Here is a 17,291-nt window from a genome sequence, read left to right on the forward strand (position 1 = left end):
TCTGTTTCACCATAGATAGTATACATGCTGTTCTTTTGAAATATCCCACCCTCACATTCTCCCACAAAGTTCAAAAGTCTGTTCTGTATTTCTGTGTCTCTTTTTCTGTTCTGCATATAGGGTTATCGTTATCACCTTTCTAAATTCCATATACATGTGTCAGTATGCTGTAATGTTCTGACTAGCCTGGGGACTTCCCTGGCAGTCCCATGGTTAAGACTCTGCGCTGCCAATGCAGGGGGCACAGGTTTGATTTCTGGTCAGAGAACTAAGATCTCACATGCCATACAGCATGGCATAGCCAAAAAACATTAAAAATAAATGAGTGAATAAATTAAAAAGCTTAAAAAAGATAAGCCTAATTTAGAAAAGATTAAGTTCAAGAGACATAAAATTGTTTCAATAGTTGTACTTTGATGTTGCAGTTGTGTCAAATTTCTATAAAAGTTGCTCATGCTTTCCCTCACTGTATATGTTTACCTGATCTCAAAGATTTGCAGACTAGCAAGAGTCTGTGTATCACACGTGAAGAGCACTGTTCTGGGGATCCTGTCAGTAGAAAGAGCTACAATCTCTCTCCCAGTAGGGGAGTGGAAAGAAGGCACAACAAGGAGGATGCCACCTCCCCAAAATGATGGTGAAAGGACTTGAGAAGGGGAAGGAATGGGACTCCAGAGTCGATCAGGTCCAGACCTTTGTCAACCAACTCGAGGGTACACTTTATGCCAAGCACCCACGTGTGACAGGCAGAGTGGGGCCATGTTGCCTGAGCCTCCTGCTGATTAAAGTCTCAAGCTTTTAGACTTTTGGTTCACGGTCGAATGAGGTAATACATATATGCCATCACTAAGGCATACTCATAAGATCACAATAGATGTTCAAGTATAAATTTTAAATTGGGCCCCATTAACAGTCCACACTCCCTATGGTACTCTATGATCTGGTATTTTAAATTTAATCTCTTATTTGTCTTATGGATCATACAACCGTGTTGCATTATACAATTCTGCATCAAAACCTAAAACTTTATTCATTGTAAAATTTATTAATTGTTATATACCCCAATTTTTTGTTTCCTTTCTATATTGAGTTTTACATCATAAGTATATGACCATAAGACCTTTCAATCCTACCCTTGGGCATCTATCTGGAGAAAAACATGGTCTGAAAGGATACAGGCACCCCTGTGTTCATTGAAGCACTGTTTATAATAGCCAGGACATGCAAGCAAACTAAATGTCCATCGACAGAGGAATGGATAAAGAATATGAAGTACATATATACCATGGAATATTACTCAGCCATCAAAAAGAATGAAATAATGTCATTTACAGTAACAAGGTTGGACCTAGAGATTGTCATACTAAGTGAAGTAAGTCAGTCAGAGAAGGAGAAATATCATATGACATCCCTTATATGTGGAATCTAAAAAGAAATGATACAAACGGACTTACTTACAAAACAGAAAGAGACTCGCAGACTTAGAAAATGAACTCATGATTGCCAGTGGGGAAATGATGAAGGGAAGGGATAGTTAGGGAGTTTGGGGTCAGCATGTACACACTGCTATATTTAAAATGGATAACAATGTCCTACTGTGTAGCACAGCAAACTGCTCAAAGTTACCTGCCAGCCTGGATGGGAGGGGAATTTGGGGAGAGAATGGATACATGTATATGTATGGCTGAATCCCTTTGCAGTCCATCTGAATCTACTGCAACATTGTTAATCAGTTATACTCCAAAATAAAAAGCTCTTTTTTTAAAAAATATATTGCTGAAAAAGTAGAAGAAAGTAGGATGTTGTCAGCACAGTAATGTTTTAAATATCCCAGGAAATAACAGATCAACAAGCATGCTGCTTACAGTAAATTCTATTTCCTTATTTCTAAAATGAAAATGACCAATTAGATGTAAAAGTCCTTGAAAATATTAAACTGTTGTATTTAAGCTACTGGTTATTGGTAGTTTAAAAAACAAAACAAAAGGCCCTGAAATGGAGTCACTTAGGCTAAACCCCATGTCATCAAACAAAAAACTAACTTAATTACAATTTTGGCCCTCCCAGAAACAGAATCTTAAACCAGCCAATCCAGAATTGCCTAACCAGCAAGTGTTAGGTAATCTGACTGATAGACACCCACTATCCCCTGAAGGAAAGTAACCTTGCAATAAACAACCCACTTTTCCCCTAGTATAACTTCCTTATTCCTGCTCCACTCTGCCTATAGAAGACTGTCATTTTACACAGTTCCTCACTCCTCAAAGTGCCTTTCTACCTGCTGGACTGAATGTTGCCTGATTCTAACCAATTTTTGCTCAGATCAACTCAAAGTGTTTAAAACATCTCAGTTTATCTTTAGAAGAGGAAACCGAGGAGACCTCCAAGATTCCCAGAAGCAGCAAACAACCAAGCTTAGGCACCCGAGAGCTGCCTGAGCTCGCTGCTTTCTCCCTGTCTCTGGAGGTGTGGGTAGGTCCCTCCTAGAACCTAGTTCAAAAGTTTTTACATTATGAGCTTTCAGACTATTTAAGGATTTCTTTTTTCAGACTGGGTCCATAAATTGGCTGGAGTCAGACTGAGTCTGACTTAAGCCAGACAGTATCTGGGGTCAGACTGGGCTGAACTTGAAACCAGATGGGGTCCAGGAGCAGACTGGGTCTCACTTTAAGCTGGCCTAGATTCAGTGTGAATAAAATTATGTTTTAAGGTTTAACAGGAAGATTAATCTTATCAAAGATAATCCTAAATTACAGTGACCACAATGGAGAACTTTTAACCTTAGATAAGCTTATCCATTTAGGAGGTGCCCTAGAGAATGGCAACCCACTCCAGTATTCTTGCCTAGAGAATCCCATGGACAGAGGAGCCTGGCAGGCTACAGTCCATGGGGTCACAAGAGTCGGACACGACTTAGTGACTAAACCACCACAAAGCTTATCCATTTAGGAGGTGCCCTAGAGGGTCTCAGTCAAGCACTAACCATAAAGAATAGAGGGAAAATTATTTTTCCTCCTCTACAGCATCTGGTGACCAGGCTGAGACTCACGGCGACACCCACTCTCTCCACACTTACAGATGGGATCCTGAGAAAACCAGCAGAAGCTGGCAAAAGATGAGAACTCAAACCAAATTCAGTTATCCCAGATTTCTATCTGCAGGGCCTCATTGAGAAAAGATGGTAAAATTTTATGCTGTCCCTTTCTGTCCAAATTCAGATTGGCAGGCAAAATATATAAGAATCAGATCTTCGAATTATGACTCATGACCGTGCTTTTGGGTACCCATTGGTTGTTGGTCTGTTCTCTTCTTGGGACAGCTTTGCCCTTGTATGTCTCATTTTGTGTGAGAACTTAGAGAGGACCTAAAAATACAGCCAGGCACAGAGAGGCATTGCAGTCTATTTGTGGCTAGGGTTCTACCAACTGTTGCCAGCTCTCAGAGGATTTACTAAATCTTTCTTCTTCTTTTTATTGGGTAATCTTTAGGAATGGCTATCACTCTTGAGAAAGTATCTTTTGCACCCTATTTGAGGATACCTCTCATGTTCATGAAGCTGTTCTATACTTCCAGGAGTACTTACTATTTGTCTTGGCTCAAATCTGACAAAGATAATCAAAAGAATTTTTTAAAAGTAGCCCTATGGTCAAAAGTTAGCCAAACTGGTAGCTGATATTCAGAGCCTGAAAGGAACTTTTCTTAGACCTTCTCCCTTAACCTAAAGTGAAGTTATGTACCCAGAGGGAAACAAAAACATTCTGAAGCCTTTTTGTGGGAAGATCTACCAAAACATTTCAAAGAAACACAGCTCTAAATCTAGAACATAGGACTCTTTTGATTTCCCTCTTAGCTGAAGATCTTCTCTCTCATATAAAGAAGCAAACTGAAGATGATGTAGTTGGACGAACGGGTTGGCATCTTGATATCATTCAGGTTGCAATCCAATTTTTTTTTTTTCAATCCAATTTTTTCTGAGGAATTAAACATAACTGTTCAGTTCAGTTCAATCGCTCAGTCGTGTCCGACTCTTTGCGACCCCATGAATCGCAGCACGCCAGGCCTCCCTGTCCATCACCAACTCCCAGAGCCTATACAAACTCATGTCCATCAAGTCGGTGATGCCATCCAGGCATCTCATCCTCTGTCATTCCCTTCTCCTCCTGCCCCCAATCCCTCCCAGCATCAGGGTCTTTTCCAATGAGTCAACTCTTCACATGAGGTAGCCAAAGTACTGGAGTTTCAGCTTCAGCATCAGTCCTTCCAATGAACACCCAGGACTGATCTCCTTTAGGATGGACTGATCTCCTTTAGGATGGTTGGATCTCCTTGCAGTCCAAGGGACTCTCAAGAGTCTTCTCCAACACCACAGTTCAAAAGCATCAATTTTTCGGTGCTCAGCTAAACATAACTGTATTGTCCTACAAATCTTTTCAAGAATAGAAATGCAATGCTAGAAACAACTCAAAGCTCACCTATCTTTTTAACCAATCTCAGATCCTTTCCTATCATGTCAAGAGGCTTGCAGATATTGTAAAATACCTGTGCTTAGGGAACAAAAGTCCTTCTTGGTGGAACCTGCATTCTTCCTCTATGCATTTTAAGATATAAATGTTCTCCCTGGTATTCTTCAAGAATCAAGGTAATTCTTATCAGAGAGAGAAAAAGAAAAGGAAAAGGCTATTTTGAAAACTTGGCCTATGAAAAACCTTAAGATTTCCTCTACAAACATTAGTAAAAAGTTTACACCATCCAAGCAGATAACCTTAACATATCATACACACTTTGGATGCAACTGTTCTTTTGTAGGTTTCCCAGGTGGCTCAGTGGTAAAGAATCCACCTGCCAATGCAGGAGACGTGGGTTCAACCCCTGGGTAGGGAAGATCCCCTGGAGGAGGAAATGGTAACCCACTCCAGTATTCATGCCTGGAAACTCCCATGGACAGAGGAGCCTGGCTGGCTACAGTCCATAGGGTTGCAAAGAGTCAGACACGACCAAGCACGCACATATGTTCTTTTATAACCTAGTGAGTCTGCAGTAAGCATACATTTTTGTGGCTAAAATTAATAGCTAGGACTGGAAGCAACTTAGATGTCCATTGAAAGATGAATAGATACAGAAGTTGGGGTACATATACACAATTGAAGACTACTCAGCTATAAAAAGGAATGCATTTGAGTTGGTTCTAATGAGGTGGATGAACCTAGAGCCTATTACACAAGGAGAAGTAAGTCAGAAAGAGAAGGACAAATATCGTATATTAATGTAAATACATGGAATCTAGAAAGATGGTACTGATGAACCCACCCACAGGGCAGCAATGGAGATGCAGACATAGAGAACAGACTTTTGGACATAGTCAGGGAGAGAGTAGGTGGGATGATTTGAGAGAATAGCACTAAAACATATACATTACCATATGTAAAGTAGAGAGTCAGTGGGAATTTGCTCTATGACACACAGAACTCAAAGCCAGTGCTCTGTGACAACCTAGAGGAGTGGGATGGGAAGGGAGGCGGGAGGGAGGTTTAAGGCAGGGGGGACATATGTATACCTATGGCTGATTCATGGTGATGTATGGCAGAAATCATCAAAATATTGTAAAGTAATTATCCTCTAATTAAAAATAGAATTAAAATTTTTTAAAAAGCTATAAAATCTGTTTACATCTGTTTGTATGTTTACGTATGTCTGTATATGTTTAAAATGTGATTTTTTTCACTTCCAACAGTATTACCAAAATTTATTTGTAAACAGCTCTGCTTAATTGCAGAGAAGGCAATGGCAGCCCACTCAAGTACTTTTGCCTGGAAAATCCCATGGACGGAGGAGCCTGGTAGGCTGCAGCCCATGGGGTTGCCAAGAGTCAGACACAACTGAGCGACTTCACTTTCACTTTTCACTTTCATGCATTGGAGAAGGAAATGGCAACCCACTCCAGTGTTCTTGCCTGGAGAATCCCAGGGACGGGGGAGCCAGGTGGGCTGCCGTCTATGGGGTCGCACAGAGTCAGACATGACTGAAGTGACTTAGCAGCAGCAGCTGCTTAATTAACTTAAAGATAAATAAGTGTTTGTGTAAATCAAAAACACTTTCAGAAATATAGAAACTAATCCAAATGTTTTTCAAGTTCACATGATCTACGATGTGTGTGTGCATGCATGCTTAGTCATGTCCAACTCTGCGACCCTATGGACTGTAGCTGGCCAGGCTCCTCTGTTTATGGGATCTTCTAGGAAGAATGCTGGACAGGGTTGCCATTTCCTCCTCCAGAGTATCCTCCTGATCCAGGGATTAAATGTGTCTCCTGCATTGGCAGGTGGATTCTTTACCACCGAACCACGAGGGAAGACCATGATCTAGGATAATCATCAGTAAATAAAAACTAGTTTAGGTTTGTTGGTTTAATTTAAAAAGACACAGCACAGAGATACCAGCAGTAAATATAATACTTTCATTCCTTCAGTTCAGTTCAGTTCAGTCGCTCAGTCGTGTCCAACTCTTTGCGACCTCATGAACTGCAGCATGCCAGTCCTCCCTGTCCATCACCAACTCCCGGAGCCTATCCAAACTCATGTCCATTGAGTCGGTGATGCCATCCAACCATCTCATCTTCTGTCGTCCCCTTCTCCTCCTGCCCCCAATCCCTCCCAGCATCACGGTCTTTTCCAATGAGTCAACTCTTCACATGAGGTGGCCAAAGTATTGGAGTTTCAGCTTCAACATCAGTCCTTCCAGTGAACACCCAGGACTGATCTCCTTTAGGATGGACTGGCTGGATCTCCTTGCAGTCCAAGGGACTCTAAGAGTCTTCTCCAACACCACAGTTCAAAAGCATCAATTCTTCCCTGACACTAAAGGTCAAAACAGCTTATGCTATCTCTGTTACAGAATCTGTCAATAACTTAAGATAATAACTTAAAAAATAACTTAAGATGATGGTTAGCTGTTTAAAGTCTTGTGAAATATTCATGAGTAATCTAAGCATACTTATTAAGAACAAGTAAATTAAACAGATGTAAGACAAAACTTTACAAATCAACTTTTAAATAATAGTTATGTTGACAGATGAATGGATAAAGAAGTTGTGGTACATATACATAATGGAGTATTACTCAGCTGTAAGAAGGAATGAATTAGAGTCAGTTGTAGTGAGGTAGATGAACCTAGACAGTTGTAGTGAGGTGGATGAACCTAGAGCCTGTTATACAGAGTGAAGTAAATCAGAAAGAGAAGAACAAATATCATATATTAATACACATATATGGAATCTAGAAAAAAAATAGTACTGATGAACCTATTTACAGAGAAGAAATGCAGACATAGAGAACAGTCTGGTGGACACAGCAGTGGAAGGACAGTTTAGGAGAAATTGAGAAAGTAGCATGACATATATACAGTAACATGTGTAAAAGAGATAACTAGTGGGAAACCACTATATAACACCAGAAGCTCATCCTAGAGCTCTGTGATGGCCTAGAGGGCTGGGATGGGGGTAGAAAGGAGTCTCAAGAGGGAGGGGATATAGATAATTATGACTGATACACATTCATGTATGGCAGAGACCACCACAACACTGTAAAGCAATTATCTTCCAATAAAAAAAAATTATGCTTCATAGCATGTCTACTTGAAAATACTTTCCAAAACTTTTCTGAGAAACTTGAAACTTCAAAATTATATTGAGGTAAGTAAAATTATAGATATTCACTCAATATCTAGATTATTTTCAAATAAGATAAAATACTGAAACATCAATTACTGAACACAGGTTTATTTATTTTCACTTTCTTTTTACAGAGGAATCAAAGACATTTGGGTCTGTTAGTAAACATGTTTTGGGCTATAATGTAAAATTTACTACTAGGAAGAATATGCTTCTAGAAATTATGAAATGTATTATAAATTTGCCAATCTATAGATTTCTAATTTAACAGACAATCCACAACTGCTTTATATTTTTCATTAAGAACAAAGAATTCTAAGGGTTAACAATTCTAACCAATATATGCAATTAAAACTTACTAGAAATAATAAGGGTGAAAGGAAACAACATACAAGACAAGTAGGTAAGGAAAGTAAAAGGATTCCTTGTTCCAGAATGAGAAAGAAGAAAAACACATAAGGTAAAATCTGAATGGATATAAAAATGTTGTGGAAGGTTTGTAGAAAAAGAACCTTGGGAAAGGAATTTTATGTGCAGACAAGCTAAAATTAGAATGGATTTGTTTTTAAATAATACATTTTAATATCAAATGTACACTGGTACCAAATTATAATTTTGTTTTCTGTTAACACAAAGCTTTATTGGGCTATTGGTCTGCTCTTGATAAGAGATTGATAAGAGCTCTTCATTAAAGCCTGGTCTAGCCCACCAGGCTCTGTCCATGGGATTTTCCAGGCAAGAATACTGGAGCAGGTTTCCTACTCCAGGAGATCTTCCCAACCCAGTGATTGAACCTGCGTCTCCTGCATTGGCAGGCAGATTCTTTACCACTGCATTACCAGGGAAGCCTATTGTTTACATATATCAGGCCATAGCAAGGAGGAGTACTCCAACCTTCAAACGACTGCTGGATTTGCCATGATGCTGGGGATACTTTAGTTTGGCACATCACAAAGCTTTCCCTATTTTCCGATGTCTCAGTTTCTCTGGAACAAATTGAGCCCCCTCTCTATTGTGTCAGACTTTTTATCCAGGGTAGTCCATTTCCCTGCTGCTGATTAACAAACAGAAACCCAAGGAAACTTCCATCTAGGCTCTATACAAAAAAGCGGCACAGGCAAGGATGACTAGAACAAAACCACCTGTGCAGTCTACAGACCCTTAAGTTTTACTGACCTCTGTGGCTATGACCTTTCCAGTCCTAAGCCAGAGAACAAATGGAAATTACCAAGAGGCATTCATGATTCAAAATTAGCTTCCTGTGCCAGATGCCTACTGCTCTAAGAGTAAGTGCAAATGAAGCTATGATCAGGAATCTCTCCTTAACTCTGGAAAATACTATATAATCTGCTGCTAAAGCAATACCTGCTCCCAAATGATCCACTGATTCTCTGGCCATTGTTCCTGATAATAGAATAGTCCTAGATCATCTTTTAGCAAAGCAAAGAGGTGTTTGTGCCGTGGCCAACACCAGTTATTGTACTTGGATTGACACTTCCGGGCAAGCCGAGAGTCAGTTACATAAGATCACTGAACAATCCAGTTGGCTTAAGTGACTGCTGAAATGGGGTCTTTCTTTCACTTGATTCTCATTGATTTCGGTCGTGGGGACTACGGCTCCAAAGTACACTCCAGACAATGGGAATTATCCTGCTTATAATAATCATAGTAGTCTGCCTGGTATGCTGTATTCTCTTAAAAGATTTAAATGCATACTCACACCCACTAACTACCAAGCAAATGACTACACTCCCTAAGATTAGAGTGTAAGAAAAGGAACGAAGAGAGGAGTTGATTTAAAGAATATGAACCCAAAATGGTGACCTGTGGACACCACAGAGAGGGTCAGCAGAAACAGTGAAAACCTCAGAGCAGTAGCTGAGTGTAGTGCTAATACCTTAAATTTTGTTCACATCTCTCAGTTACACCGAGAGTCTGATCAAAAGGGGGGAATTTTTCAAAAAAGATAACAAGCCCAAAATGGAATCATTTATGGCAAATCCTCTGTCACCAAACCAAGCAGTTTCAACTCTCACAGAAATGGAATCCTAGATCAGTCAGGAATCACATGATCAGCACTAGTTAGGTAATCTGACATACAGACTACTGCCATTCTCTGAAGGAAAGTGACTTTGCAATAACCAACACACTTTTTTGTCTAATATAATTTCCTTGTCCCCACACCGTCTGGCTTAAGAGTCTTTGATTTTGTACAATTCCTTAGAGCTCCTTTATATCTGCTAGATTGAATATTGCCTGATTCAAATTGATTTCTGTGCAAATAAACTCAATCTCAGTATGCCCCAGTTTTTCTTGAGACAATTGTATTCTCTTTGGAAATCCAGGCTTTCAAACCAAGGTTTGTATAAAACAAGATGCACCTTTATTTCCTGGTACAGAATTATAATAACTGCCTCAGATCACTTGCTGCCTTCTGTGTTACTCTCAATTGGGGTGTTGTGTGGTAGTCATAAACTTATACTGAAAGGAACATCTGATCTTAATTCCACCATGTTTTCATTCATCTACTTCCCTTCCATCAGAAATTTCACCCAGATGGGATGGTTCCATATAGTGATGGGGTGGGGAAGCACATCTTGCTTTTTTTTCCATAGAAGGAGACATGACTGTCTGGGATTTGGGGGTTTAGAATTTCTTGTTAATGGCAAAATCTGGAACATTGTTATAACTCAGGCAGTAGATGGTCACTGTCCTGAAGGAAAAAGGGCGGTCCGGAGTACAGACATTGCTCACAGGCATCAATGTCACACCAGCCTCCACCCAGAAATGGACCAACACAACCAGTCCATAAGGGCCAGTACGGTACCCCTGTGGAGCAGGTGGGCCTGCCCCTGGGGAGTGGAACAGTAGCACCCCCTAAGAAGTGATGAGTCACACATGTTCTCATCCTATCATCATAGAAGGTATAGAACTGCCCAGGATGTTTGGGGACCTGTTATGTCAACTTCAGAGTCCTCATCTAAGTGTGGCACTGTGCTTCATCTTATCTAATTCTCATGACAACCTAGTGAAATCAGTACTGCTGGTTTACAGACAGAGAAATGGAGGCATGGAAATAGCAAGTAACTTTCTGCGAATGACACGGCTAGTCACTGGCAATGCTGGGGTTTGAATATGGATGCATAGATAAATGTTTAATGTAATGTATTATATTGATATGACTCCTATTATTCCATGCAGATACTTTACATAGCTCTTGGGAGGGCCCGCTTTTTCAAGATTATCACCAGAACTTCAGATACAAGAGACAGGCACATTGTCTGATGCTAATCAGCAGCACTAGAAACAACAGTTGTAAAGAGCATGTACACAGTAAACATTTGTCATTATTGTACGCACTTCTCCAAATTGCCTGAAACTAGTATTTTACCAGACCCATATTACAGATGAGCACACAGTGGTTTTAAGAGGTTAGGTAGTTGCCACAGCCACACAATAGATTTGGTCTAGATCAGAGATTCAAATCTGCTGTTTCTATTTCTTTTCTGTTTTCCAACCACTATTCTGAGTTTTCATAAGCTGTTCCTCTAGGCTTCTCAGGTGATGCTAGTGGTAATGAACCTGCCTGCCAAAGCAAGAGACAAAAGGGACATAAGTTTGACCCCTGGGTCAGGAAGATCCCCTGGAGGAGGACATGGCAACCCACCCCAGTAGTCTTGCCTGGAGAATCCCCATGGACAGAGGAGCCTGGCAGGCTACAGTCCATGGGGTTGCACAGTGTTGAACATGACTGAAGCGACTTATCATGCATTCCTCTCTGTGGCTCACACACTCTCTCTTCCTCCTTGTCCTGAACAAATGCAGTTTGTCTAGGTTCCCTCTACCTACCCCTCTTTGTCACCCCTGAGGCCCGTGATGAAAACTATTTAGTTTAAAACTTAGTTGCAAATCTTAGGGAAAGGAAATACTGTCCAACCCCAGGCAGGCTCCTTCACTGTGAAGGTAGGCAGAACAGCCTCCCAAAAGGCACACTTTGTAGAAACTGAGCTGAAACCAAGCAACCCAACTCCTAGCACTAATAATTACTGAAATTTGTTGAGAATAACAATAGCTCAGTAAAGCCCAGTGTTTCCCTAAAAGGCAAGTATAATAGGCCTATAACTTCAAACATGTAAGAATAATTTGTTATTCATGTTAATCCCCTCTCCATTGCCAGCCACATCAATCTTTTTCAAAGGGGGACACTGGGAGAAAAAAAAAAAAAAACTTCTGAAGTCTGAAGGGAAAAGACAGGCACTAAGGTGAGCAGCAGCAGCCAGCAAAGCAACTCAGTGATTCTGCTCGTCACTGCCTGAGCCTTGGAGTATTTCATTCAGGTTCACCCTTCACCCCAGGCCCATTTGGCTATAATCTGCCAGTAAGGAAGGGAAGTGGGTTGGGGGGGAAACACCACCATTAAGCCATTCTGCTATTTTTATTTTATTTTTTTACAAGAATAACGTTTTTCAAGAACTTTTACCATGGAGGTCCAGGCATGATTACTCACCCTGGTTAAAGTTAATGAATTCTTTGCCAATTCTGTTTCAGCTCAGAAACAGCACCCACTTTAAAACCCGTACACACACCCAGACAGAGACACAGGTTTCCAGGACTTAGTTTTCAAAGTTGCAGAAGTATTTCAAGTACAGATGATGTTTAGAAATATTTACTAGCCAACGACAGAGAAGGAAAATGCAACATGGATGCAGGTGACTCTGGAAAAGCAAGAATTCAAGTAAATTGAAGGGAGAGCCTATGGGCTAACATCTTAGAAAAGAAAGAAATGGTGTTAGACATTTCCATGGGCTCCTCTTCCTGCTTCTACTCAAATGATGAATGAAGATTTATAGGAGATGCTTTTCACTAGCAGTCACAGATGGGCCACCCCATATCTTCCTGTTCTTGTTCCAAGAACATTAGAGAGAAAGCAAAGATTTTTCTTCTCCACTTTACTTTGCCTTCATGTGGTACCTGGAAACAGGGACAATGGTGATGTCTAGCTTTCCCAGATCTTGGCACTTGAGGGAAACCAAGATCCTTTCTAAGTTGATACTAGTCAAAGAACCTAAAGCGCAGGAAGATAATTTAATGTTCACTTTCATAAAACAGGGCAGCTGAGCCACCCCTCTGCCATCAGCACAGGACAAGTCATACACCCTTCCGGGCTCAGAGAAGGGGAACCCCAGCCAGAAGCCCCTCCTGGGGAGCTCTTGAGCCAGTAACCTCTGCAGTCTATAACTAGGTTGTCTCCTTCAAACTGCCCAGGAAATCACTCGAGAAGGGGTCTTGACCCCACTGTCCACATAGGAGACCGTCTGGGGCCCCATTTTGTCAGGGGCAGCCCCGAGAGACATAACATTGTGTGCTCTGGGCATAGAGAAGCAGAGCAGGTGCCAACTGCTGTCTAAACAAATTATTCTGGATTTGCCAGGCCTGTAGCTTAAAAGCTGCAAACAATTGCTTTTTTTTTTTTTTAATCTCTGGGATATGTTTTTTCTCCTTAGTAATTTTTATATCTCCTTCAATTAAAAAATTATATACTTACTATATAATATTTTAGCAACAAAAGTGTGAAACGTAAAATTAAGAATGCTTACATTTCTTTCCACTGACACCACATTCCCGACTATGAACATTTAGGGATGTACCCTTTCAAAACTTTTTCCAAGCACATATATATCAGTTGGTGCTTCCAGCCTCTGAAACCTGCATTGCTCTGAACTTGCACATTCTATGTCCTGGGCTCCAATATCGGATATATCCTTCACGTTCTATCTGCTATGGGACCTTGAGTTAGATTTCCCCACAACACCCACAACTTGGCCTTGAGAGCTTTGCCCCAGCTCTGAGTCATTTTAGCCATTGATCATAGTTAAGCTGTGTCTTCTGCCACCTGAGTGCCTTGATTTGTTTTTAAAGAGTTGCCTGGCCCTCCTCTCATCAGCAGTAGAAGAGAGTTGGCTGTGGTGGTTTCATAAGCCACAATGCAACCAAGTTGTGAATAAGACCTTCCAGCCTAGAGAGAATGCAAGGTATTTCCTGAATTCTAAGAAAATGTTGCTTATAAGATTTAGTAACAGATATTTGGGGAGAAAATAACAAAATACCACATTAAGCATTTTTATGAACTCTGAGGTGACTGTACAAAGTATAAGACAAAAAGTGCATTTTTGAATCAAGAAAATATGATACTTTCACTCACTTCACAATCTGAATTGCGATCTCATACCCCAAGCCCCCTTTTTTGGCAGGGTCTACCCCAATATATTATCTAGATATCTGTGACCTTAAAAGATGAATAGTCTCAAATATTGGATGCTTACAGTGAACATGAGTTGGGACTTGAATTAATCTAAATCATCTTGACATTTCACATTGGCAAACCCATCTTTGCTATGAAAAGGCTGTCTGGAATGATTTCTCCATTAGGAATCCTGCCTGTGGCCCTTTACAAATAAATCATACCTGTAGGTGATCCTTCTCTTCACGGCTGTGGTGACAGAGAGCACGAGTCTTAGCTGCAAGTCTAGAAGCTGATGAAATAGATAGAATCTAGAAATACAAAGGTTACAGAAGAATATGAAGCTGAGAGTGATCTTTCCTGCTTTTAGGACGATGTTCTCAAACGACGTTACGTGATGAGGTAGTAACTGGCCTTATGCCAACAGGCACCACACAGCCCTCTTCAGTCTACCCTCACCAAGGCGACCGGCGATTCCTCTCATAAGTAATCAAGCGTTCATGTATTGGGTTGACTGGCCAAAAAGTTTGTTTGGGTTTTTCTGTAAGATGTTGTGGGAAAAACCTGAATAAACTTTTTGGCCAAGCCAACACATGGGATGATGAAACAACAAAGCTGGCCTAAAGAATGGGTGTGATTTCAGACATACTAAACATCACAGCCTCATCCAACTTGCTATGACATCTGAAATTCTAGCACTAGAAATTCATTTATTTGCATTTATGAGTCCCTGAGAAGAATAATACCTTAAGCTATTTAACTAACTTGCAATATCAATAACCTCAGATATGCAGATGACAACACCCTTATGGCAGAAAGTGAAGAAGAACTAAAGAGCCTCTTGATGAAAGTGAAAAAGGGGAGTGAAAAAGTTGGCTTAAAGCTCAACATTCAGAAATCTAAGATTATGGCATCCAGTCCCATCACTTCATGGCAAATAGATGGGGAAACAGTGGAAACAGTGGCTGATTTTATTTTTCTGGGATCCAAAATCACTGCAGATGGTGATTGCAGCCATGAAATAAAAAGACGCTTGCTCCTTGGAAGGAAAGTTATGACCAACCTAGACAGCATATTACAAAGCAGAGACATCACTTTGTCAACAAAGGTCCATCTAGTCAAGGCTATGGTTTTTCCAGTGGTCATGTATGGATGTGAGAGTTGGATTATAAAGAAAGCCGAGCACCAAAGAATTGATGCTTTTGAACTGTGGTGTTGGAGAAGACTCTTGAGAGTCCCTTGGACTGCAAGGAGATCCAACCAGTCCATCTTAAAGGAGATCAGTCCTGGGTGTTCACTGGAAGGACTGATGCTGAAGCTGAAACTCCAGTACTTTGGCCACGTGATGCAAAGAGCTGACTCATTTGAAAAGACCCTGATGCTGGGAAAGATTGAGGGCAGAAGGAGAAGGGGACAACAGAGGATGAGATGGTTGTATGGCATCACCAACTCAATGGACATGGGTTTGGGTGGACTCCAGGAGTTGGTGATGGACAGGGAGGCCTGGTGTGCTGAGGTTCATGGGGTCACAAAGAGTCGGACACGACTGAGCAACTGAACTGAACTGAATTAGAAAGCTACCAGGACTTAACAATGAGGAATGAGATATAAAAGAAATGGTGGAAAGGTGAAGATGGATACTTAAAAGGAAGTTAAGTTGTGAAAAAAAACTGTAGTCTCTTCTTCATCTTACTTATGGCTTGAACTTTTTTGGAAAAATTTCTTTTTAGCAGTGGAAAACCCTTAGAATAAAAAATGGTTCACTCTGAGGAAGCTGGGACAGAATTAATTCTAAGCAGATTCACATATTCTTTGGAACTAAAAGGGGAAGCTTTCGTGGATTCTAACCATTCTGACCCCTTATTCAGCATAGCCTTGAATATCTATGATAATGTTAATACATATAGAGAGATTCCAGGTGGGGAACAAGAGCTTACATTGAATCCACCCAAGAGACAACCCCACTTGGTTTCAGCACCCTCCCTGCTGTGTGGCTAATTCCTAACAGAAAATGACAAAACTATTAAAAATTTTAATAAAGTCAGCAATTAAATATTTCAGAGTTACCTCATTACAACATTTCACTATTTGCACTGATTATCATGTGGCTGCTTATACAGAAACCCATAAATCTGACTGCATTAGGTTCTCAGGCCTTCATTTGAGATCATTCCTTCTCCCTATGTGGACTTGCCCAGGAAATGAGATTTAATGAGTCACCATCCTCCATGATAATCACAGGAGAGCTCATTAACTTTTTTGTCAGATTTGTACCTACTATCTGCCCCCAATATGCCTAGGATTTCTTTTGAATTAAATATATTACCAAAAGGGAGAGCTCAAAAGAGTATGTCTGTGCTGAATGCTGCAGACTTGAAACACTATATAAATATTTTTACATATGTTAAAAGGCATTTGAGAGCAGAAGAGGGAAAAAAAAAAACAGAAACACATCCCCTATTGATAGCATCGCTATTTAGATGACACACATCATTAAAAAGACATAAAGTTACACATTTACACCTTTAGAAACCCTGCCAAATCTGTTTAAATGCCTCAGCTGAATCAAAGCAAGAAAAGGTTCAAAGGATAGGGGAAAAGAGTGTCATGATTCTTTTAATTTATCAGGTTTGGGGCATCCTCCATTATGAATCCTAGGATACTTCACCAAGGCTTCTAATCTCATGACCTTTGGTTTCCACTGGAAATGACCAAAAGGCTCTCACAGCACTTCATGAGAAGGGATGAAGGCCTATACTGTCCTCAAAGATAGATTAAGTGATTCTTCAGTCCTTCCACAGACCATCTTAGTAATAAGTTTGACTCACCTTGCACTGAAATTGCCCATAACTGAAGTCATGACGTTAATTGCCTTCAGCAGAAATCAACTGTATGATCTTCTGGGTTCTTGTTTGGATCCCTCTTAGGTACAGAGAGAGTTACCTGGGTGAGAATGTTCTTCCTGCAAGGTTGAATGACTGCCATAGACTAGTTCCTGGCTCCTAGCCTATGTTTATGGAGCTAATGAACAAGAGCCATAAAACCTCTGGGGAATGCAAAGTCTATTTTAGATCTAAAGTCCTTACATCCAAACAAAACTGCTTCTGAACGTCTTTGGGCTGCATATCTTTTTAAGAATCTGATGAAAAAATACAAACTGACTCCAAAGAAAAATGTCCCACTCCCTTAGAAATGCACACACAAACACAAAGACACACACACATAGAATATATTGGGGTATAATTCCAGAGAGTTTTCCAGCACTCTGATCTTATTTCTAGAACTGCTTGAGGTTCCTGGACCTAAGATTTAGTCTTACATAGATTATGATATCAAGGCATGAAATAAAGTAACATTCATTGAGAACTTACTATATTAAGAAAA

This window comes from Dama dama, chromosome 12 (genome assembly GCF_033118175.1).
Source record: "Dama dama isolate Ldn47 chromosome 12, ASM3311817v1, whole genome shotgun sequence".
In the NCBI taxonomy this organism is placed as follows: Eukaryota; Metazoa; Chordata; class Mammalia; order Artiodactyla; family Cervidae; genus Dama; species Dama dama.